The following is a 25,032-nucleotide window of genomic DNA, read 5'->3' on the forward strand; positions in this document are numbered from 1 at the left end:
ATAACTTGCATTTACCAACCTTAAAACATTTTCTTAGACCCTCAAACAATATTTTTCTTAGGCCTTTGTATCTAGTTATTTACCATGAGACTGCTATGAACATTTACTGTCCGTTACTAAAGGAATGATGAAAGGTTACATTTGAAGCCTGTTTCTTGAGTCTGGCAACAAAGAATGTTGTATCTAGGCCTGACAATAGCAGTTCTAGGACTCAGGCTTAAGGCCTGGTCTCCTGCATATTAAGAGAACTGAGAAGGGATCTGAGGTTTCCCAAGACAGAAGTTGGCAATATGTTCATCGAAACCCAGTGTGAGGCCAAAATAAAACTGCAATGTTACCCTGGGCTGGGCAAAGGTGGTGGAGGTTGCTGAGTCAAAGAGCCATTTGTCCTCTGCCAAGCCAAGGATCTCGAAGGCTGGATATGTCTGTGGCTCTTGTGCTGGTTGAGCCTCCATGGCTGGGCACAGAGGACAAGCCTGTATGGGAACATTTTGACTTCCAGAAGCCAGTCTGACAACAGGCAGTGTGTAGCTTGTTGAGGCAGCTGTGGGACCAGCGTCCTTCCTGCCTGCATTTGAAACAGTTACCTGGTAGAGTTGACTTTTGGCTATACCCTGGTGGGAGGGGGCATTGCAGACCTCTTGTTTTTTGTGTAGGAAGCCAACAACCTCAGAGCAGCAGCAAAGGTTTGGAGCACAGTTTTGCTATAGATTAGCCTATGGGGAAGACTCCTCTCTTATTATTTTTACCAACTCCTGTACAGTGACTCACGGACTATCCACAGCTGTTAATTAAAGATGGCCGTGAGACCATGTTTGCATCTGTAGGACCATAAATATATTTTTGAACATGTTAAAGGACTTATCATCTATAAGATGAATGACTATTAACCTGCATTTGTTAACCATTAAGTACTGACTTTAGGTTTTGTCCCTGTTAAGTTGGAACCTTAAAAGTCACAAATATAGTCCATTAAAGTGAGAGCATAAAAGTTTTCTGTATGATTTAGTATATAAAAAGTTCATAATTTATAAAAGTGTAAGGCTATACAATATATTAATAATATTATTATTTTTAGAAAACAAGACCGGGCATAGTTTAAGCTTTGATAGTGAAGACAGAGCACAATGATCAAGTATTAACATAAATAAATGCCTCTAAAATTAACAGATCTTGATTTAGAGTGAAAACTTGTATGTAGTGACCCCTGAGTTATGAGTTTTAAAACCACCAATATACTAGAACAGTATAAAGCAATTTAAAAATTGCATTTGAATTTATTATAGCAAACCTTTTAGCCAGAAAGCCTAGTGGTGAATCTGGATCGTAGGCATCTCATGGCAGGAGAAACAGCATTTATAAATTGAAGAATTGGTAAAGACATAGGCAGTTAGACATACATTTTAAATTAGCTTAATTTTAATAGACCTTTATAACTTTGAAATTTTAGCATTATATAAAAATTATTTTGAACCAGTGTTAAATCATATATGTTGTAAAAGGTGACTTTGAATTTTTATAAAAATTCATACCTATTTAAAATAAGACTTGCTGATGCCCTATTCTAAAAGGAGATAAAATAAACAGAGAATTAATTATGGTTAAAATTGTTCATACCACGTGGTCACCTTAAGGCTTACAGTTTAATTTTAAGATTTTTTGAGAGTATAAAAAGCAACCAGACAGTATATTTAGTGAGCTAGCAGGCAGAAATAGACAAGACTTTGAGAAAAGAAAAATAAGGAATTGTTTTTTACTTCATGGATCTCTCTTAGTGTTACTGGATATTAGATATTTGAGTAGGGCAAACATAGATGTAGAATTCAGAGCTTTCCCTAAGAGGAGAGAATATGAGGAAGCCTTTCCTGCAAATGAGAACAGGGAAATAGAAATGGACTGTGTGCTAGTGGTTTGTCAACCAAATAGCACAGCATGTCATGGGCTTAGCCCGGTAAGCCAGAGAACCTCTGTGCCTGGTACCAAGGCTTCATCAGTAGCAAGGCCGAGGGATCATAGAGGGACTTTCATCCATGGGAAAGGATAGGGGCAGATAGGCAGCTGTAGAATGGAGGTAGGAAGGGGTGCAGTGGCCTTTTAGGGTCTACAAGAGACTTCAGTTTTGCAGCTCCGAAAACAGTGAGACAGAAAAAAAGTAGCAAAAGCAGCTGGCAGTGGGGGAAACCACAGTATTTTTATTGTTGTTGTTGTTTTGTTTTGTTTATAACCAAGATGGCTGCCAATCATGTGACTGCCCTTGATTGTCCTAAGTTAAAATGGTGGTGAAACCATGTGCTTTCCCTTAGTGGAGATTGCAGTGAAGCCGTGGCTCCACCCTTCTTATCCTGAAACCAACAAGATGGCTAGCCATGTGCATTGAGTGGCCATAGCAGCATAGTAAGACCAGATGCTTGATGGTGGGATGGCTGTCCAGGCTGGTTCGAAACTCCCAGCCTGCAAGTGGCATGGCTGATCAGAAGTCTGCTCAATTGAAAAACCTCCTCTGAAGGCCAGCCTCTCACAACAGGCATTCCGTGGGAGATTCAAAACTTTGCCCATGGGGCCTGAGGCAGTGGTGCAATCTAAAGCCATCTGTGTATGCACAGGGTCCCCAGCAATTGCTCAGCTAACAGCAATAGTTTAGAAGCAAGCTATGTCTACATACAAAGCAGCAGTTTCAGCGTCTGGCGTGAATGTTTTAGTTTCCCCAAGCTGATTTTGGCACAGTATGAGTGTCTGCCTTGTCCCAGGTCCTCTGAGCACATAGTAGGATGCCAAGTCTGTGTGGCCTTGAGCAGAGAGACAGGTGTGCCTGGTAAGGGCAGGGCAGTTGAGAGAAAGTGTAGGTTTTAAGGCATATGTGATTGAGTGGTAGTTAGGGATAGGTAGAGTAGAAGGAAAATCTGTAGCAGGTATCATGGTCCAATTAAGGGTTCCTGGTGTGACCAGACCAGGTGCTACCAGGAGAGCCCTTTAAGGCCCAAAGCAGCAATATTAGGACCAATGAAATGATGATTTGCACAGATTTTATATGAAGGAGGTTTATTAGATGGAGATGAAGAGAGAGAAAGAAGGAGAGAGTGAGACATGATAGAGGGAAGGGAGGGGGGACCCTGACAGAGAAAGGGGAGGGAGCAAGAGAAAGTAAGAGAGTAAGAGGGCAAGAGAACAACAAAGCAGATGGTTGATCCTTTTAGTGAGCAGTTTAAACATGCCTGCCAGTTTTGACTACCCTGCTGGTGACACATGATGACATCATAGGTGGCTAGGCAACCCAGAAGCAGGCTGCCTAAATACTAAAAATATTTACTGATTTTTGAATCTTTTGAACCATCCCTACACATCTGGGATGAACCCTCTTGATCACCATAGATATTTTGTTGTGTTCTTAGATTCAGCTTGCAGGTATTTTTTGAATGTTTTTTTTTTTATGTCTATATTCAAAAGAAAAATTGTTCTACAATTCTGTGTTGAGTCTTTTTGTGGTTTGAGTATCAGGGTAATTGTGACCTCATAAAACAAGGTGCAGTGATACACTCCTGTAATCCCAACAGTCAGAAAGACAGAGGTAGGCAGATCTCTGTGAGTTTGAGGCCAGCCTGGTCTACAAAGAGAATCCAGGATAGCCAAAGCTACACAGAGAAATCCTGCCTTGAAAAATGAATAAATAAATAAAATTTAAAAGGAGAAAAGAATGATAAATAAATAAATGATAGAGGCAAAGTTTATTCTGTTTCTATTTTGCAGAATAATTTAAAGAATATTAGGATGTCTAGTTGAATTCTGTGTTAAACCATTTTGCCTTGGGTTTGTTGTTATTGCTATTGTTGGAAGAATGTTAATGCTGCTTCCATTTTATGCTTGTAGGCATATACAAAATGTTTTAACTGATCTTGATTGAACTTGGTAAGTGGTCCCTATTGAGAAAATTATTTTCTTTCAGATTTTCTAACTTGATGCAGTACAGGTTTTGAAAGTATATGCTTATTCACTGGATTTTTGATGTCTATTATTATTTTCCTTTTTATTCTGATTATGGAAATATGAATATTCTATTTCTGCATTTCTGCCTTTAAGTTAGCTTGGATAAGATTTTGTCTAAATTTTTTTATTTTTTTTATTTTAATTTTTATTAATTACACTTTATTTATTTTGTATCCCCATAGCCCCCTCTCTCCTCCCCTCCCTATCCCACACTTCCTCCCCCTTCTCCACAGATGCCCCTCCCAAAGCCCACTGATAGGGGAGGTCTTCTTCTCCTTCTTTCTGATCCTAGTCTATCAGATCTCATCAGGAGTGGCTGCATTGTCTTCCTCTGTGGCCTGGTAAGGCTGCTCCCCACTCAGGGAGAGGGATCAAAGAACCAGCCACTGAGTTCATGTTAGAGATAGTACCTGTTCCCATTAATATGGAACCCACATGGACACTGAACTGCCATGGGCTACATCTGTGCAGGGGTTCTATGTTATCTCCATGAATGGTATTTGGTTGTTGTATAATAATAAGAAAAGGCCCCTGTGCCCAGATTTTTTGGTTCTGTTGCTCTCCTTGTGGAGCTCCTGTCCTCTCCGGATCTTACTAATTCCCACTTCTTTCATAAGATTCCCAGCACACTGTGCAAAGGTTGGCCATAAGTCTCATCATCTACTTTGATACCCTGCAGAGTAGAGCCTTTTGGAGGCCCTCTGTGACAGGATCTTGTCCTGTTTCCGGTTTTCTATTTCTTCTGATGTCCATCCTCTTTGCCTTTCTAAATGGGGATTGAGCATTTTAGCCAGACTCCTCCTTTTTTATTAGTTTCTTTAGGTGTACAGATTTTAGTAGGTTTATCCTATATTATATGTCTAATATCCACTTACAAGTGAGTATATACCCTGTGTGTTTTTCTGCTTCTGGGATACCTCATTCAGAATGATCTTTTCCAGTTCCCATCATTTACCTGCAAATTTCATAATTTCCATGTTTTTTTTTTTTTTTTTTTTTTTATTGCTGAGTACTATTCCATTGTGTAGACATACCACAATTTCTGTATCCATTCCTCAGTGAAGGAGCATCAGGGTTGTTTCCAGCTTCTGGCTATTACAAATAAAGCTGCTACAAATATGGCTGAGCAAATGTCCTTATTGTGTACTTTAGCATCTTTTGGATATATGCCTAGGAGTGCTATAGCTGGATCTTGAGGAAGCTCTATTCCTAATTTTCTGAGAAAGCACCAGAATGATTTCCAAAATGGTTGTACAAGTTTACATTCCCACCAGTGGTGGAAGAGGGTTCCCCATTCTCCACATCTTCTCCAGCATGTGTGTCACTTGAGATTTTTATCTTAGCCATTTTAATGGGTGTAAGATGAAATCTCAGGGTTGTTTTGACTTGCATCTCCTTGATGACTAAGGACGTTGAGCATTTCTTTAAGTGTTTTTCAGCCTTTCGACATTCCTGTATTGAGAATTGTCTGTTTAGGTATGTACCCCATTTTTAATTGGAATACTTAATTTGTTGTTGTTTACCTCCTTGAGTTCTTCATATATACTGGATATTAGTCCTCTGTCATATATAGAGTTGGTGAAGACCTTTTCTCAATCTGTAGGCAGTTGTTTTGTTTTGATGACAGTTTCTTTTGCTTTACAGAAGCTTTTCAGTTTCATGAGATCCCATTTATTAATTGTTGCTCTTAGAGCCTGTGCTGTTGGTGTTCTGTTCAGGAAGTTGTCTCCTGTGCCAATGAGTTCATGGTTCCTCCCCACTTTTTCTTCTAACTGATTTAGTGTCTCTATTTTTATGCTGAGGTCTTTGATCCACTTGGCCTTTAGTTTTCTGCAGGCTGGGTGATAAGTATGGATCTATTTGCGTTTTTTCTGCATGTAGACATCCAGTTAGACCAACACCATTTGTTGAAAATGTTGTCTTTTTTCCATTGAATGTTTTCATCTTTGTCAAAAATAAGGTGCCATAAGTATGTGGATTTATTTCAGGGTCTTCTATTTGATTCCATTGATTCACCAGTTGGTTTCTATGCCAGTGCCATGCAGTTTTTAGTATCATTGCTATATAGTACAGCTTGAGATCAGGGATAGAGATACATGAAGATCTTTTATTGTAGAGGACTATTTTAGCAATTCTGGGTTTCTTGTTATTCCATATGAAATTGAGAATTTTTCTTTCCAGGTCTGTAAAGAATTGTGTTGGTAAGTTGATGTGAATGGCATTGAATCTGTAAATTGCTTTTGGTAAGATAACCATTTTTATTATGTTAATCCTGCCAAGCCATGAGCATGGGAGATCTTTTCATCTTCTCATATTTTCTTCTAATTCTTTCTTCAGAGACAGGAAATTTTTTTCATACAACTCTTTGACTTGCTTGGTTAGGGTCATACCAAGGTACTTTATGTTCAACAATACACTGGCAAAAGTCTAAGGGCATGATATGGTGAAATTTGATCTTAATGCCATATTTTCTGTAAATTTGCTTTGGAAAACCCCAAATTGCATTAACTTACTTCTTTATTTTGTTGCTAACATTGATGTGATATGTGTAGGCTTGGATGTAGGAGGAGCACACAAGGGGTGGGGTTGTTAAAACAAAGAGAAGCAATTTCCCATATCAGAAAGCTATATAGCAAGAAGAATGACATAGGAGATCTCATTGAATTTTATGTTAAAAACGATGAACATTTTAATTTTAAATCTGAAACACAATTTTTAACAGGAGGCTATGATTTAATAGTTAAAATATTGCTTCTTAAAAGTTTGTTTCAATTTAACAGAACATTTTCTTACAGGAAATGGTTCAAATGTTCCCTCTGGCCTATAGAAAAGAAAAAAGCTACAGTCAGTATAAATGGATACAATGAATGGGCTGTAAATATTGTTTTATCATTGCATATTATATTTGAGCCTTATAGAACATTTTTCAGAAGTTAGGAAAATCTGAATTTCCTTTGCATATTTTCATAACTGTGGAATTTTATCACCAGTTTATGGAGTGTAATTGTTAGTAGTATCAGGAGTTCTTTATATTTATATACGAACAAGTACATTAATAGTCTATGCACATGAGCCAATGAAGAGGAATAAAGACAAAAAATAACTAATATAGATATAAATTATATAGCATATAAAACTATACACATAGCTAGGAAAGCAATGAGGAAAGTATGCGAGATACCATAAAATGCTACTCCAAGTCCTTCCGAAAAATTATAAATATTGTTCACCTCAACATATTTAAGAGTGAAAGTCATACAAGAATTAAAAAAAACAGTGTAAAAAGTAAAGGAGACATAAGTTCATATTTTTCCTTTTTCTGTATGCTATTCTTGCCAGCTTACTGTATATTAAAGGTTTTACATGCATCATCTCAGCTAATTCTTAGTAAGAAGACGATTTCTATGTTAATCCCCTATCATAAGGAAAGGAAGCAAAGGATTTAACGCACACGTTTCTTATTTCATATAAGGAAAAAAAAATAGTGTGTAAGAACAAAGGAAAAGTTCAATTAAGAAAATGAAGTGACAAGACATTATTTTCTTTTTTATTATTATCATTTATTACAATTTATTCAATTTGTATCCTGGCTGTGGCTCCCTCCCTTGTCTCTTTGCAATCCCACCCTCCATCCCCCTTTTCCACTACATCCACTGATAGGGGAGGTCCTCCCCCCTTTCTATTTGACCCCAGCCATCAGGTCTCATCAGGACTGGTTGCATTGTCTTCCTCTGTGGCATGGCAAGGCTGCACCCCCTCCCAGGGGGAGATGATCAGAGAGCCTGCCCCTGAGTTCATGCCAGAGAAAGTTCCTGCTCCCCTTACTACGGACCCCCCCCACACTTGGACACTGAGTCTACAGGCTACATCTGAGCCTGGGTTTTAGGTCCTTTCCATGCATGATCCTTGGTTGGGGAATCAGGCTCTTCAGGATCTACAGAGCTGAGTATTTTTGCTTTCTTGGTCTCCTTTTGGAGCACCTGTCCCCTCCAGGTCTTTCTATCTCCCCCTTCTTTGACAAAATTCCATGCATTCTGCCCAAAGTTTGGCTATAAATTTAAGCCTCTGCTTCGATACCTTGATTAGTAGTCTTTCAGAGGCCATCTGTGGTAGGCTCCTGCCATGTTCTCTGTCTTCTCCTGCTTCATATTTCTATTGCATTTTTCCTTCTGAATGAGGATTGAGCATCTTCCTTTGGTCTTCCTTGTTGTTTAGCTTCTTTAGGAGTATAGATCTTAGTATGTTTATCCAATATTATATAGCTAATAACCACTTATGAGTAAGTATATACCATGTGTGTCTTTCTGTTTCTGGGTTACCTCATTCAAGATGAGCTTTCCTACTTCCCACCATTTGCCTGCAAATTTCATATTTTCCTTGTTTTTAATTGCTGAGTAGACTTTCATTGTATAAATGTAGCACAATTTCTGTATCCATTCCCCAGTTGAGGGACATCTGGGTTGTTTCTAGATTCTGGCTATTATGAATTGAACTGCTATGAACATGGTTGAGCAAATGTCCTAATTGTGTACTTGAGCATATTTTGGATATATACCTAAGAGTGGTATAGCTAGGTTTTGAAGTAGCACTATTTCTAATTTTTCAAGAAATCACCACGTTGATTTTCAAAGAGGCTGTACAAGTTTAAATTCCCACCAGCAATGGAGGAGGTTTTCCCTTTTCCCACATCCTCTCTAGCATGTGTTGTCACTTGAGTTTTTTTATCTCAGCCATTCTGATGGGTATAGGGTGAAATCTCAGGGTTGTTTTGATTTGTGTTTCCCTGATGACTAAGGATGTTGAGTATATCTTTAAGTATTGCTCTGCCATTCTATATTCTTCTATGGAGAATTCTCTGTTTAGCTCTGTACCCCATTTTTTAATTAAATTACTTGATTTGTTGGTTTTAACTTTTTGAGTTCTTTATTTGTTCTGGATATTAGCCCTCTGTCAGATATAGGGTTGGTGAAGATCCTTTCCCAATCTAGAGGCTATCATTTTATTCTGATGACGGTGTCCTTTGCTTTACAAAAGCTTTTTCATTTTCTTGAGGTTCCATTTATTGCCTGTTGATCGTAGAGCCTATGTTGTTGGTGTTCTGTTCAGGAAGTTGTCTCCTATGCCAATGAGTTCCAGGCTCTTCCCCATATTTTCTTCAAACAGATTTGATGTGTCTGGTTTTATGAAAGTCTCTGGAAAAAAATGAAGAAGATTCCAGAAGATGGAAATATCTCCCATGCTCATGGATTGGTAGCATTAAAAAAATGAAAATGGCCATCCTACCAAAAGCAATCTACAGATTCAATGCAACTCCCATCAAAATTCCAACATAATTTTTAGAGAATTTGAAAGAACAATTATCAATTTGATATGGAAAAACAAACAAACAAAAATCTCAGAATTGCTGAAACCATCAGATACAATAACAGATCTTCTGGAGGTATGTATATCCTTGATCTCAAGCTGTACTACAGAGCAACAGTAATAAAAACTGCATGGTACTCGCATAGAAACAGGCTGGTGGATCAATGGAATCTAATAGAAGGCCCAGAAATAAAGCTACACACCTATTGATACTTGATTTTTAACAAAGGTGGCAAAACCATGCAATGGAAAAAAAGATAGCATTTTCAACAAATGGTGCTGGTCTAACTGGAGGTCTACATGTAGAAAAATACAAATAGATCCATATTTATCACCCTGCATGAAAATAAAGTCTACATGAATCAGAGACCTCAGCAGAAACCAAGACACACTAAACCTATTAGATGAAAAAGTGGAAAAGTACCTCAAACTCATTGGCATAGGAGACAACTTCTTGAGCAGAACACTAACAACACAGGTTCTAAGATCAGCAATCAATAAATGGGTCGTCATGAAACTGAAAAGTTTCTGTAAAGCAAAGAACATTGAGGTCAGAAGAAAAATGACAAGATACATTAAGATTTAATTTTACGTAGAGAAGTTATCCCTAAAAAGGGGTGTAAAACTCATAAATGGGTGTCTAGAAAAGAGCATTTCAGGCAAAGGTGCTGCAAGTATAAGGTTTCAAAGTAATAACACACTTGGAATATTTTGTGAATAGTGAAGTGGCCAACTGGCAAATTCTGCCAAAAGTGGGAAAGAGAGAGAGAGAGATAGAGAGAGAAAGAGAAACAGAGACAGACAGATACAGATAAAGAGACAGAGACAGAGAGTCAGAGAGGGAGACATGAACACACACTCACACAAACACACACACACATACACACACACAGAGAGACAGAGAGATAGAGGAGAGAGAGAGAGAGAGAGAGAGAGAGAGAGAGAGAGAGAGAGAGAGAGAGAGAGCAGGCTGATACTGCCAGAAAGACCAGGCCATTAAGCAGCATCCTTCCTTAGTAGTCTCTGCATCAGTCTCTGCTTTCAGGTTCCAACCCTGCTTGACTTCCTGTTCTGACTTTCTTCACTGATAGACTGTTTTGTGGAAGTTTAAACCAAATAAATCTTTTTCTCTCCAACTTGTTTTTTCTCATGCTGTTTCATCATAGCAACAGTAACCCTAACTAAGACACTTATATGTACCAAAGTGAAGATTGGATATTGAATAGATATAGGATGTAAACCTTGGGACTTTAGAGATGCTTTTGTGGCATATATATTTCTGGGGCCACTAGTTTACAGATAGAATATGAAATCTTAATGTGGGATGTGATCCTCCACAGAGCAGCAAAGACCGTGGAATATATCAATATTAGTTGGTCTGCTGAAAAAATTATTTCATCATTAAAGGACTCTGAGAGCACATAACCACAAAGCAGGATAAACTAAAAAGGATATTAAGTTTTCAATGGTTACTAAAGAAAATATTAGGTATTTAATCTCTATTCATAATTGTTTCAAAAAAGAATTAATTATAATATTTATCAAATGTTATTAGGGGAAGTTAAAAAGTCAGATGTTTAATTTAATAGTAGTGTAAAGATCACAGAGGACCCCGGCAAGTACTTTTTGGGTAAAAGAGAAAGAATTTTTATGAGATTGGAATCCAAGTGACATGAACAGATAGGAAATTGGGATTGCAAACACAAAACCATGTTGAAATAGTTGTGATAAGACTATAGTAAGGTTCTAGAGCCATGACTCAGCAGTTGAGAGCACAAGTTACTCTTTTTTTTTTAATTTAATTTTTCTTTTTAGTTACATTTTGTTAACTCTGTGTCTGAGCTGTATCCCGCTCCCTCATTCCCTCCCCAACCCCACACTCCCTCCCTGGTCTCCTCCCTGCCCCTTTCTAAGTCCACTGATAGGGGGGAGGTCAAAGAGCCTGCCCTTGAGATCCTGTTAGAAATATATCCGGGCACAGGGTCTTTTCTGAGACTGACACTCAACCAAGGACCATCTATGGATATAACCTAGAACTTCTGCTTGGATGTGGCCGGTGGTAGCTCAGTAACCAAGTAGTTTTCCAAAGTAAGGAGAACAAGGACTTTTTTTAAATTTTTTATTAATTACACTTTATTCATTTTGTATCCCCCCATAAGCCCCTCCCTACTCCCCTCCCGATCCCACCCTCTCTTCCCTTTCTGCATGCATGCCACTCCCCAAGTCCACTCCTAGGGGAGGTTCTCCTCTCCTTTCTGATCTTAGTCTATCAGTTCACATCAAAAGTGGCTGCATTGTCCTCTACTATGGCCTGGTAAGGCTGCTCTCCCCTCAGGGAAAGGTGATCAAAGAGCAGGCCAATCAGATTATGTCAGAGGCAGTCCCTCTTCCCATTACTATGTAACCCACTTGGACACTGAACTGCCATGGGCTACATCTGTGCAGGGGTTCTAGCTTATCTCCATGAATAGTCCCTGGTTGGAGTATGAGTCTCTGGGAAGTACCCTGTGTTCAAATTTTCTTGTTCTGTTGCTCTCCTTGTTACTCTTAAAGAAGACCTGGTTTCAATTTCCAGTACCAACACGATGGCTTACAACTGTAAATCCAAGATCCACGGATTCCAATGCCCTTGCACATAAATGTTACAAAGACAAACAGGCAGAACACCTGAACACACAACTATTATAACGATACTAATAACAGCAATAATAAAAGACTAGAAAAGAAAACAAGGTAAGAGAAATGCTTTTGTTAGGACTGCTGTGTTCTTCTGCAGGGGAATCCTGTTTATTAGTCCATAATTAGAAATCTTTGAGATATAGGAGAGAAAAAAGAAAGAAGCTTCTAGAATTTGAGGAGAGCATGGGAACTGGTAGGTAAGACATCCTATTTGGAGAAGTCATATTTTAAACTATTTCCAAACATGGAAAATATGGATTTATTAGATAAGTGTGATGGTATAATGATAAATAATAATTCTAAAATATGTTAATAAATATTACTAAATTATATAATAATAAATGTTATTATAATACATAAATGATGACAAATAATAAATATCTAATGAATCTGTAAAAATGTGGGTTTATTAGATAAATGTTATGGTTAAACTTACAAAATGACTTCCATATTATTGAAATATTCTTCACATGAGAAGTGAGATCTTCAGCTTAAAGAACTGAAAAGGTTTTGAAGTTTGGGGAGAGAGAGAGAGAGAGAGAGAGAGAGAGAGAGAGAGTGTGTGTGTGTGTGTAAAATTATCATACAACATAAAATTGGATGGTAGAGATACAATATTACAATAAAGACGCACTGGAAAGTCAGAGGAATGGATTAGAGTGCACTGTCCACTGGCAGCACATCTTTTTTCCAGCTAACTCTGCTGCCAGCATTGTAGGGATGTCAAGGCTTTAACAGGGCTACAGCGATCTGTGGACATAACAGCTAATCGAAGTCTTGCTGAAAGACATGTTTTATTATACTCAATATATTTTGTTTCTGTAAGAGAAACAATTATAAATACCTGATGCTGCACAAAGAAAGCTATTATGCTTACTCACATTATGGCTTAAGAGTTCCTTAAAATTGAATGGAAATACAAAAATATTGAACTTATTACATCGCTTTCTGAGCTGTATGCAAACATATGCTAACTTGTGTTCAAAACCACTGGTCATGGCAGGCTATGGTGAGAGCTTAGGGATTGTCTTAAGTAAATGCAATAATACTTCCTTGTATAGATATATTTTAAGTTTAAATTTAATAATTCAATAGAATGCTATTTAGCAGCTTTAAAAATATTAAGAAGTTCTGAAGATTTTCTCAGAGTTCAAACTCTAATGGACACAGTAGAAATAATGAAATCCAGAAAAGAAGCCAAAATGTAGAAGCTGGCAGTCGGTGACAGGATCAGCCATCCCCAATCATCAGAAAATGGGGACTAATTCAATGATTCAAAAGCAACATGGAATTTATTGGGACAGTTATTTAAAACAGAAGTTTTAGCCAATATGTCCATATCTATCACTAGAGGTGATATAAAAAGCATGCCAAAAAATCCATCACTTAAAAAATGCATTTTGAGTGGGCAGGCAGTTCAAAGCTCTTAAGTAAATTGCACTAAAAGGAGATGAAACATCTTCAGGCATCTAGAACTTGGAATAGGAGAGCAAAAAATGGAAATATTGTCATCATTTGAAGTTGCTGAAATAGATCACATATTTAAAATATTCTAGGGAACGGTCTTACTGTTAATAAGAAATTCCAGTATTTATAATTTTGAAGATTTTTTTGTTTAATTGAGGTAGTGTTTTGAAGGTTGTGGTTGATGGAGCCCTGAAAGGGAGACATGTCAGAAAGTGAGATACTTGGTCACTACAGATTAGTGTTTGGGTAATTTAACATCCCCAAACCCTGAGAATATAGATAATTTTACTGTTATATTCAAGTGTGTACTAAAGACTCAGTTATTTATCTATCTATCTATCTATCTATCTATCTATCTATCTAGCTATCTATCTATCTATCTATCTTCTACCTATCTCTTTCTCTGCCATAGCTCTGCATATCTTTAAAAAGAAGATTTATCTTTTCTTACTTTATTCATCCTCATTAACTTTGAGGTCATAAACATTACACATCAATTGCATGGGGCCCTTTGGGTTTTTAGACACTGAATGGCTCAGTTACCTGATTCACTATTTGGGTTAGCACTACTAGCTTCCATTTTAAGAGAATTTTGCAAGTATCTTATGCATCCAAGCACTGAATCTGTCATTAAGGATTTTCCATATTCAGTTATTCATAGAACAAAAAACTATTGGTGTGTATTTCATCAGAAAATGGAGCATAGAACCCAAAATGATAATGCAATAGTATGATACAACCATCAAGCAACAAGAAAAGTAATAGTAATAGTAATTTTCAATTTTTAATGTTCCATAATTTATGAATCCCTATTATACACAATCTCACCCACACTTCAGAAAGCTTAGATAAGAGAACAAAAATCAAAGCATCCAGAAGATTTTAATCTCTATTAAATTTTGCAGGGCAATATTTTTATATAATTGATATATATTATGATTTTTTTTCAAGTAAAATTTTCCCCAAAGCATTTAGCAATGGTAATAAAATTAAACTAATTTTATACTAATACTATACCTTCAATTAGTGTAACATATGTTTGCTACTTTGAAGGAAACAGTTTATTATGATATTTTATAATGGTACACTGCGTAACATTTCTTATAGCTTTTAATAAATTGCATCTCTCTTAATAAAGGAAGATACTACAATAATTTAAGCATTATTCTAATAATGTATTTATTATTGTATTTTATAACATATTATATATAAAGATTAATAAATGAATTCAGTGATTTTACATATCTTGGAAGTTGTTTTTTTTTTTTTTTTCTTTTTTTCAATGCAGTTTATTCAGGAACCTTGAACAATCATCTGACCCTGGGTAAAGCCAGACCACTTTAAATAGCCTCTGGGTAGCCAACCTCAGCATGCCTCCTGGGCAATGCAGATAGGTCCACATACACTGAAGCAAGCCAGATCCTCAGCCTTAGCCAAATATGGAGTTGTTTGTGACAGAGAGCACTCACCATCAGGAAGGTGGAAGGCAGAAACCAGCTCCATCTTTCAGGCGCGGCATTACACAGCTCTCTACAGTTCCCCCTTTTTGTTTTGGACGCATCAGGCAAGAGTAGAGGTCTGATCTCTGATATTAGAAATAAATTGGGACTTTGTACCGATGTTCATTTAGGTGTCATCCACCCAAAGAGCATCAGACCTGTCCCATACCTTTTTCTCAGAGGCGGGACCTGGGGCATCATCCCGCATGCAATCGGACATGCTCTTCTCTGGGTCCAAAGCGGCTGACCCTGAGTGCAGTGCTTAGCCTCGCATCCTGAGCATAACATTTTGGCTTTTTATGGTAGCCAACCATGCTTGGGGAGACTGTCCTGCTTCAATGGCTGTAAAGGCCTGAATGGTCATGGCTGCATTATGCTGTTGTGAGACTCTAATCTTGAATATATACCACAGGAAAACTAAGGTGACCAACACCAGAAGGCCTGCTAACGCTCCCATGCCCACCCATTCCTTCAGATGATTCATGGCTGCAGCAATCCATGATGATAATCCTGTGGCTAGTCCTGCGTCCACTCTGGTAGAATTTAACATGACAATGGCCACTCTCAGCTGCTCCATCGTAGTATCGAATTCTCCAGTCCAATTACCTAAAATATAGCTAGACAATTGTTTAGACAGATTTGCAGCACAGGGAAAATTCTCATGTTGTATGCTAGTGACTCAAAGTCCAGCATACTTTCATTGACAGCCAAGTTGAGCGATTTGCCATAGGGTATCAATTTGCTCCTGTACGAGGTCAATCCTCTGATTGAATACCATCAAACCTCCTTTTAGTTGAGCATTAATTCCTTTTTGTACATCTAAGGCATGAGCTACATTGGCTAAAAGGTTATTCAGGGTCTGAGCAGTCTGCCCAGTATGACTCATGGCTAGTGCCACGGTGGTAGCTCCAACAGCCGCCAATGAGATGGCAGTAACAATGGCAGCTGTAATTCCAAGATCCCTTTTCGGTCTGAAGAGAGTCATAGCGTGAGGGCATCAATGGGCACAGGCACCCAGAGAGCCATGCGAGTAACCAGCTAGTAAATTTACTAGCATTCCAGCATTGGGCAAAAAGCAAGTATCATTACCACAATTACTTGGCTCTATCTGGCTAATAATGAATAAAAATGGGGGATATAAACAAACAGGTGTGGGCTTATAGGAAATATTATGAGAAGCCTTAACCCCCTCGTTGGAACATCCTGCATCACTTCTAGAACTAGCAGTGGTGGTGTCCAAGGTCTGAGTAGGTTCAGGAGACCATTGCCCCCAGGGGCGAGACATGCTCCATGTAAATTGACTAACTCCATGTTTTCCTCCACTTTTGAAAGGTATTTAAGGTTCTTAAATTATTTTTTGCTTTTTTTAAATTTTTCATCAATTACACTTTATTCATTCTGCATCCCCCCATAAGCCCCTCCCTCCCCTCCAAATCCCACCCTCCCTACTCCCTCTGCATGCATGCCACTCCCCAAGTCCACTGATAGGGGAGGTTCTCCTCTCCTTTCTGATCTTAGTCCATCAGTTCACATCAAAACTGGCTGTATTGTCCTCTACTATGGCCTGGTAAGGCTGCTCCACCTCAGAAGGAGGTGACTAAAGAGCAGGCCAGTCAGTTCATGTCAGAGGCAGTCCCTCTTCACATTACTATGTAACCCAATTGGACTCTGAACTGCCCTGGGCTACATCTGTGCAGGGGTTCTGGGTTATCTCTATGAATAGTGCGTGGTTGGAGTATGAGTCTCTGGGAAGTTCCCTGTATTCAAATTTTCTTGTTCTGTTGCTCTCTTTGTGGAGACCCTGTCCTCTCCAGCTCTTACTATTTCCCAGTTCTTACATAAAATTCCATTCACTCTGCCCAACAGTTGCCCATCAGGCTTAGCATCTGCTTGGATAGTCTGTAGGGCAGAGGCTTTCAGAGGCCCTCTGTGGTGGGTCCTCTCTCTTGCTTAGTTTCTTTAGATGCACAGGTTTTATTGGATTTGTCCTATGTTGTATGTCTATATGAGTGAGTCTATACCATGTGTGTCTTTTTGCTTCTGGGACAACTCACTCAGGATGATCCTTTTCAGGTCCCACCATTTACCTGCAGATTTCATGATTTCCTTATTTTTCATTGCTGAGTAATATTCCATTGTGTAGATGTACCACAATTTCTGCATCCATTCTTCAGTTGAGGGGCATCTGGGTTGTTTCCAGCTTCTGGCTATTACAAATAAAGCTGCTACAAACATGGTTGAGTGAATTTCCTTTTTGTGTGCTTGAGCCTCTTTTGGATATATGCCTAAGAGTGGTATGGCTGGATCTTGGGGAAGCACTATTCCTAGTTGTCTGAGAAAACGCCAGATTGATTTTCAGAGTGGTTGTACCAGTTTACATTCCCACCAGCAGTGGAGAAAGGTTCCTCTTTCTCCACAACCTCTCCAGCATGTGTTGTCACTTGAGTTTTTGATCTTGGCCATTCTCATGGGTGTAAGGTGAAATCTCAGGGTTGTTTTGATTTGCATTTCCCTAATGGCTAGTGAGGTTGAGCATTTCTTTAAGTGCTTCTCTGCCATTTGATATTCCACTACAGAGAATTCTGTTTAGCTCTGTTCCCCATTTTTTAAGTGGGTTACTTGGTTTGCTGCTTTTCAGCTTCTTTAGTTCTTTATATATACTTGATATGAGTCCTCTGTCAGATAAAGGGTTGGTGAAGATTCTTTCCCAATATGTAGGCGGTTGCTTTGTTTTGATGATGGTGTCCTTTGCTTTGCAGAAGCTTTTCAGTTTCATGAGGTCCCATGTATTGATTGTTGCTCTTAGAGCCTGTGCTGTTGGAGTTCTGTTCAGGAAGTTTTCCCCTGTACCAATGAGTTCTAGGGTATTCCTCACTTTTATTTCAAGTTGATTTAATGTGTCTGGTTTTATGTCGAGGTCTTTGATCCACTTGGACTTCAGTTTTGTGCAGGGTGAAAAGTATGGATCTATTTTCATTTTTCTACATGTAGACATCCAGTTGGACCAGCACCATTTGTTGAAGATGCTATCCTTTTTCCATTGTATGGTTTTGGCGTCTTTGTCAAAGATCAGGTGTCCATAAGTGTGTGGGTTTATTTCTGGATCCTCTGTTCAGTTCCATTGATCCACCATTCTGTTTCTATGCCAGTACCATGCAGTTTTTAAAACTGTTGCTCTATAGTACAACTTAAGATCAGGGATGGAGATACCTCCAGAGGATCTTTTATTGTAGAGGATTATTTTAGCAATTCTGGGTTTCTTGTTATTCCATATGAAGTGGAGAATTTTTCTTTCCAGGTCTATAAAGAATTGTGTTGGTAATTTGATGGGCATTGCATTGAATTTGTAGATTGCTTTTGGTAAGATGGCCATTTTTAATATGTTAATCCTACCAGGCCATGAGCATGGGTGATCTTTCCATCTTCTCATATCTTCTTCTAATTCTTTCTTCAGAGACTTGAAATTTTTTTCATACAAGTCTTTGACTTCCTTGGTTAGGGTTACTCCAAGGTACCTTATGTCATTTGTGGCTATTTTGAAGGGTGTTGTTTCCCTAATTTCTTTCTCAGCCCTTTTGTCCTTTGTATACAGGAGGGCTACTGATTTTTTTTGAGTTAATTTTGTATCCGGCCACTTTGCTGAAGGTGTTTATCAGCTGTAGGAGTTCCCTGGTAGAGTTTTTGGGGTCTCTCACATATACTATCATATCATCTGCAAATAGTGATAATTTGACTTCTTCCTTTCCAATCTGTATTCCCTTGATCTCCTTCAACTGTCTTATTGCTCTAGCAAGGACTTCCAGAACTATGTTGAAGAGATATGGAGAGAGTGGGCAGCCTTGTCTTGTCCCTGATTTCAGTGGGATTGCTTTAAGTTTCTCTCCGTTCAGTTTGATGTTGGCTATAGGTTTGCTGTATATCGCCTTTACTATGTTTAGATATGTGCCTTGTATCCCTGATCTCTCCAATACTTTAAACATGAATGGATGTTGGATTTTGTCAAAGGCTTTTTCAGCATCTAGGGAGATTATCATGTGTTTTTTTTTCTTTCAATTTGTTAATATGGTGGATCACATTGATGGATTTCCGTATATTGAACCATCCCTGCATACCTGGGATGAAGCCTACTTGCTCACGGTGGATGACATCTTTGATGTGTTCTTGGATTCGGTTTGCGAGTATTTTGTTGAGTATTTTTGCATCAATGTTCATAAGGGAGAATGGCCTGAAATTCTCTTTCTTTGTTGAGTCTTTGTGAGGTTTAGGTACCAAGGTGACTGTGGCTTCATAGAATGAGTTTGGTAATGTTCCTTCTGTTTCTATTTTGTGGAATAGTTTGAAGAGAATTGGTGTTAGCTCTTCTTTGAATGTCTGGTAGAATTCTGCGCTGAAACCATCAGGTCCTGGGCTTTTTTTTGGAAGGGAGATTTTCGATGACTGCTTCTATTTCCTTGGGGGATATAGGACTATTTAATTGATTTACCTGGTCCTGATTTAGCTTTGGTAAGTGGAATCAATCAAGAAAATTGTCCATTTCATTTAAATTTTCAAATTTTGTTCCGTATAGACTTTTGAAGTAAGTCCTAATGATTGCTTGGATTTCCTCAGTGTCTGTAGTTATGTCCCCCTTTTCATTAATGATTTTGTCGATTTGGATGGTATCTCGCTGCCTTTTAGTTAGCTTGGCTAAGGGTTTGTCTATCTTGTTGATTTTCTCAAAGAACCAGCTCTTGGTTTCATTGGTTCTTTTAATTGTTTTATTTGTTTCTAATTGATTGATTTCAGCCCTGAGTTTGATTATTTCCAGCCATCTGCTCCTTCTTGGTGTGTCTGCTTCTTCTTTTTCTAGGGTTTTTAAGTGAGCCATTAAGTTGCTTGAATGTGCTGTCTCAAATTTCTTCTTGAATGCACTTAGTGCTATGAACTTTCCTCTTAGCACTGCTTTCATTGTGTTCCACAAGTTTGGGTATGTTGTGTCTTCATTTTCATTGAGTTCTAGGAAGATTTTAATTTCTTTCTTTATTTCTTCCCTGACCCAGCTGTCTTTTAGTAGCAAGTTGTTCAGTTTCCATGTATGTGTAGGCTTTTTGCTCTTTCTGTTGTTACTGAGGTCCAGCTTTATTCCATGGTGATCAGACAGGATACAAGGGATTATTTCAATCTTCATGTATTTGTTGAGGCTTGCTTTGTGACCAACTATGTGGTCTATTTTGGAGAAGGTTCCATGAGGTGCTGAGAAGAAGGTAAATTCTTTTGTGTTTGGGTATAAGGTTCTGTAAATGTCTGTTAGGTCCATTTGATTCATGATGTCTGTTAGAGATATTGTTTCTTTGTTTAATTTCTGTTTTGTTGACCTGTCCTTTGTTGAGAGTGGGGTGTTGAAGTCTCCCACTATTAATGTGTGGGGATTTATATGTGTTTCTTTAACAAATGTGGGTGCCCTTGTATTTGGGGCATAGATGTTCAGGATTGTGATGTCTTCTTGGTGGAATTTTCTCTTGATGAGTATGAAGTGTCCTTCCCCATCTCTTTTGATTAATTTTGGTTGAAAGACTCTTTTATCAGATATTAGAATGGCTACTCCTGCTTGCTTCTTGGGTCCATTTGCTTGAAAAACCATCTTCCATCCCTTTACCCTCAGGTAATGTCTATCTTTGTGACTTAGGTATGTTTCTTGTATACAACAGATTGTTGGGTTTTGTTTACGCATCCATTCTGTTAGTCTGTGTCTTTTTATTGGAGAATTAAGTCCATTGATATTGAGAGAGAGTAATGACCAGTGGCTGTTAAATCCTTTGACTTTGATGTTGGCTGTGGTCATACGGTTGTGTGCTTGGTTGCTTTTTGTTTTACTGAAGTGAGGTTATTTATTTCCTGTGTTTTCTTGAATGTAGCTAGCTTTCGTGGGTTGTATTTTCCCTTCCAGTGTCTTCTGTAATGCTGGATTTGTTTGTAGGTATTGTTGAAATTTGTTTTTGTCATTGAATATCTTGTTTTCTCTGTCTATGAGGACTGAGAGTTTTGCAGGGTATAGTAGACTGGGCTGACATCTGTGTTCTCTTAGGGTCTGCATGATATCTGTCCAGGCCCTTCTGGCTTTCATAGTCTCTGTTGAAAAGTCAGGTGTGATTCTAATGGGTTTGCCATTATATGTTACTTGGCCTTTTTCTCTTGCAGCTTTTAGCATTTTTTCTTTGTTCTGTATACTTACAGTTTTGATTATTATGTGGCGGGAGGATTTTCTTTTCTGGTCTAATTTATTGGGTGTTCTATAGGCCTCTTGTATTCTTATTGGCCTCTCCTTTAAGTTGGGGAAATTTTCTTCAATGATTTTGTTGAAAATATTTTCTGGGCCTTGGTGCAGGGAATCTTCTTTTTCCTCTATAGCTATTATTCTTAGGTTTTGTCTTTTTATGTTGTCTTGAATTTCTTGGACAGTCTGTGTCAGGAATTTTTTAGATTTATCATTTTCTTTGACAGTTACATCTATTTCTTCCATTGTATCTTCCACACCTGAGATTCTTTCTTCCATTTCTTGTAGCCTATTGGTTATGCTAACCTCTGTAGTTCCTGCTTTCTTCCCTAAGTTCTTTCTCTCCACAATTTCTTCCATTTGTGTGTTTTTTTTTAATTTTTCCAATTCTATCTTCAGGTCTTGAGCTATTTTGTTGGTTTCCTTCCCCTGTCTGACTGTATTTTCATGTTTTTCCGTCAATTCCTTCAGCTGTTTGTTTGAACAATCCACTGTTTCTTTTATTTCATTCAGTGATTTAAGCATTTCCTCTCTAAAGGCCACATACTTTTTGGCTTCAGCTTCTTCTATTTCTTTTCGTATTTTATTTGTTTCCTCTGTTATCATCTTCTTGAGCATAGATATTAGGTTGTCTCCTTGAATTTCATTTATGCTGGGGTGTCTAGGGCTATTTGCCCCTGGATAACTGGGTTCTGGAGATGCCATAATGCCCTGGCTTTTGTTGGTTGAACTTTTACGCTGTCCTCTACCCGTTGGGCTATCTTAATTGTTTGAATTTAGTTTCTGGTTGTTCCTGGACTCTTATAGTGGAGAGAATCCCTTTGGCAGGAAGATGTTTTTTCCTGAAGGAAGCCTTCCCAGCTTTTTGGGTATAGTCCCTGGACGTCCTCTCTTTTTCAGGAGTTGCTACAGCTCACCTCAAGCCTAGAGACCTGGGTGGTAACTGTGGTCCTGATTAGTCAAGAGGGCTCTCCTCTCACCGGGAGAAGTCCTGGGGGAATCTGCCCTCCTAAAAATGTGCAACGCTTCACGAATTTGCTTGTCATCCTTGCGCAGGGGCCATGCTAATCTTCTCTGTATCATTCCAATTTTAGTATATGTGCTGCCGAAGCGAGTATAATATATGTTTGCTACTTTGAAGGAAACAGTTTATTGTGATATTTTATAATGGTACACTGCGTAACATTTGTTGTAGCTTTTAATAAATTGCATCTCTCTTAATAAAGGAAGATACTACAATAATTTAAGCATTATTCTAATAATGTATTTATTATTGTATTTTATAACATATAATATATAAAGATTAATAAATGAATTCAGTGATTTTACATATCTTGGAAGTTTTAAGCAATTACTGTTTACAGCACAGACTATTTCTGTATGAGTTATTGCAGTTTTCATAGAGAATTGAATTTAGATATAGGGCTTAGTGATAATTATTTAAGGAAAAATATGCAGTAAATACATTAAGAGAAAAATTTTAAACAAACATTGTGGAAATCTTCAATATTTAGGACTTTGAGAGTTCTTCCTGCTTTTGCTGAGGATCTTAGCTCGGTTCCCAACAAAACATAAACCAGTTCAAAGTGCAAACCAAATATGTCTGTGCCCCATATGTAAGCAGTGCTTCCAGAGGCAGGAGGGAACGCCGTAAACCTAGGCAGTAACGTAAGATTTAGGTATTCAGTTTAGCGATAAAGTATTTGTCTACTGTGCATGCATGAAAACACTATGTTCCATTCCCAGCATCAAAAACAAACAAAACGATCTGTTTTTATACTCAGTTCTGTTCAAATTTTCTTTTTTTCCTTTGGTGTTGTTTTCCTGTTTTTGTTTGTTTCTTTGTTTATTATAATTTATTCACTTTGTATCCCGGTTGTAGCCCCTTCCTTCATCTCCTCCCAGTCCCCCCACCCTCCCTCTTCTCCCCCTATGCCCTTTCTTTAGTTCCCTGATACAGGAGGATCTCCTCCCCTTCTATCTGACCTTAGTCTATCAGGTCTTATCAGGATTGGCTGCATCATCTTCCTCTGTGGCCTGGCAAGGCTGTACCCCCTCCCCAAGTGGGAGGTGATCAAAGAGCCAGCCATCGAGTTCATGTCAAAGACACCCCCTGCTCCTCTTACTAGGGAACCAACTTGGAAACTGAGCAGCCTATGTGCTTCCTCTGAGCAGGGGGTCTAGGTACTCTCCATGCAAGGCCCCTGGATGGAGTATTGCTCTCTTCAGGTTCCCATTTCTACCCTTCATTCCTCTTGCTAATTCTCATGACTTTCTTGCTTGGTATTTGATTCCCTTTCCCAAATTGTTTTTACTGCATTGATACTAGGGGAGAAACAAAATTTGACTTTGATTTTTAAACTACATGATTGCTGTGTTTTTCAGTTTGAAACTCTGTGAAATTAATACAGAGCATCCGTCATCCTAATTTTGTTCCATCCCTCTAGGTTGTCTCAAAACCAGAATTATATGTTGTGTTGTGGCAGTTAAGTACCTGTAGCAGACAGACTTGCCTCTCAGTCATGGTGGCTGTCTGCTGACAATAAATTGCTGCATAGAGTTTTCTGACATGCATTGGCATTCTCTCTTCCTCTTCTATGTAACATCCTCTGCCATTTTGTAACACAATCGTCTTTAAGTTTTATAGACTCTATGAGCAATTTCTTTAACTTAGAGACACATGTGAGGAAGTCTTGGGCTTGGTCAATTGAAGGTCAATGAGGTGAAGACCTTCTATTACATAGCTCACTGAGAGAAGATACCTTGCCTTTGAGTCTGCTCAAATATACTGTCTATCACTCAGGTGGGGAGTCAAGCTTGTAAACCTCCTGCTGGAGCAGAAAAACAAAAAAGCCAGTAAAACGTTCCTCTGTTTTCAGGTTCACAGATAACATCAGACATTTTAATATTCTCCTCACTCAACAGCCGACAGATACTTAACAATTAGGGCTCAACTTACGAACCTGCATAGCATTTAAATCTTTTGTAGAGCTTAGTGAAGCTATGAGGTGGATCTCATCTTTTTTATTTGTTTGTTTGTTTGTTTGTTTCTGGCATGCATTACATTCCATACCATGGCACCTACTATAATAAATTTTCCCAACATCTATGCTATAGATCTTTAGTGTTGGGCATTTTCAATGTATATTATTTCATCTGACCTACACTACAAAAGCACATGCATGTGTTCATGCATGTGCGTGCACACACACAGACACTCACCTATACATCTAGATATACACATGCATGTATGGATGTGTATATGCATCTGAATATACATGTATGTATATGGGGCGCAGGAGAAATTGTAACCCATAAAGCCAAGGTAGAATGATCACACCAGAGTAACCAGGACACCTATTGATTGTTTGACTTTATACTAGCAACATGCCAGAATCTCCTCTTTTAGATCTTTAAGAATTTCTAATTAATGTGGGCAACCTAGAAATGCTGCTCTTGTCTAGAGCATTCCAACGCACTTCAAAATAGAAAACATTTTCCTACCTTAAAAGTTATCAGTACCTAAAAAATGAAAGAAATCATGGTTTCATGTCTGTTTCTCCAGAATTAAAAAAAAAAAAAACAGTACTATGTCTGTTTTAACCATTCTTGGCTAGAATTTGTTAGAAGCATGGATGATAAACACTGCATCTTTCAGGAAGAGCAATCAGGACTTGAAAGTCGACTGTGAAGTAATTATAGTCTAAATGCAGTTATAAAGGACATATTTTTAAATTTACCTAGATATTAAAATAGAGTATATGTGGCATCAACTCAAATTCATTATTC

General features: G+C 38.2%; 1 non-coding gene across 1 annotated transcript; it reads right to left on the bottom strand.

The window, feature by feature from the left end:
• Positions 1–22,254: 22,254 nt before the first annotated feature.
• Positions 22,255–22,361, bottom strand: LOC132653905 (U6 spliceosomal RNA). Its single transcript, XR_009591729.1, has one exon. It is a non-coding gene; the product is annotated as a U6 spliceosomal RNA (small nuclear RNA).
• Positions 22,362–25,032: the final 2,671 nt, after the last annotated feature.

Source organism: Meriones unguiculatus, chromosome 4, assembly GCF_030254825.1.
Source record: "Meriones unguiculatus strain TT.TT164.6M chromosome 4, Bangor_MerUng_6.1, whole genome shotgun sequence".
Classification (NCBI taxonomy): Eukaryota; Metazoa; Chordata; class Mammalia; order Rodentia; family Muridae; genus Meriones; species Meriones unguiculatus.